The following is a 504-nucleotide window of genomic DNA, read 5'->3' on the forward strand; positions in this document are numbered from 1 at the left end:
TGTGTCCAAAATATATGTTCGACACGCAAACTTGACAACTCAAAAAAGTGTTTGTACTTCATAGATAAAAATAAATGTTTTATCCCAATATACTTTTTCAATGACTAGTAACTTTTCTAATAAGATGTTTTCTTTACTAATAAGTGAATGTATTAATTTATTTTAGTTCTTCATTTTTGCATTTTCTACTAAAAATAAATACATTATCAGTTTATTGAGTAAATATTCAACCCAATTTTTGATAATTTTTTTTGAAAGATTATAAAGTTTTTTAAAACAATTTTTTTTTTCAGTCTTTGATATTTAATTCTGTGAGACTGATTAATCCTTCTGTTAATGATTTTTTTTAAAATATACTTATGTGAAACGTTAATCACTAATATATCATCTATTTAATTTTTATAAGTAAAAAAATTTAAAAATTACTAATATTTTTTAGTTTTACATAATATATTTAGTTAATGTATTAGAAAAAAGTAATAAAAAATAAAATTAAAAACTAAA

The sequence above is a fragment of the Arachis ipaensis genome, chromosome B06, assembly GCF_000816755.2.
Source record: "Arachis ipaensis cultivar K30076 chromosome B06, Araip1.1, whole genome shotgun sequence".
NCBI classification, from domain to species: Eukaryota; Viridiplantae; Streptophyta; class Magnoliopsida; order Fabales; family Fabaceae; genus Arachis; species Arachis ipaensis.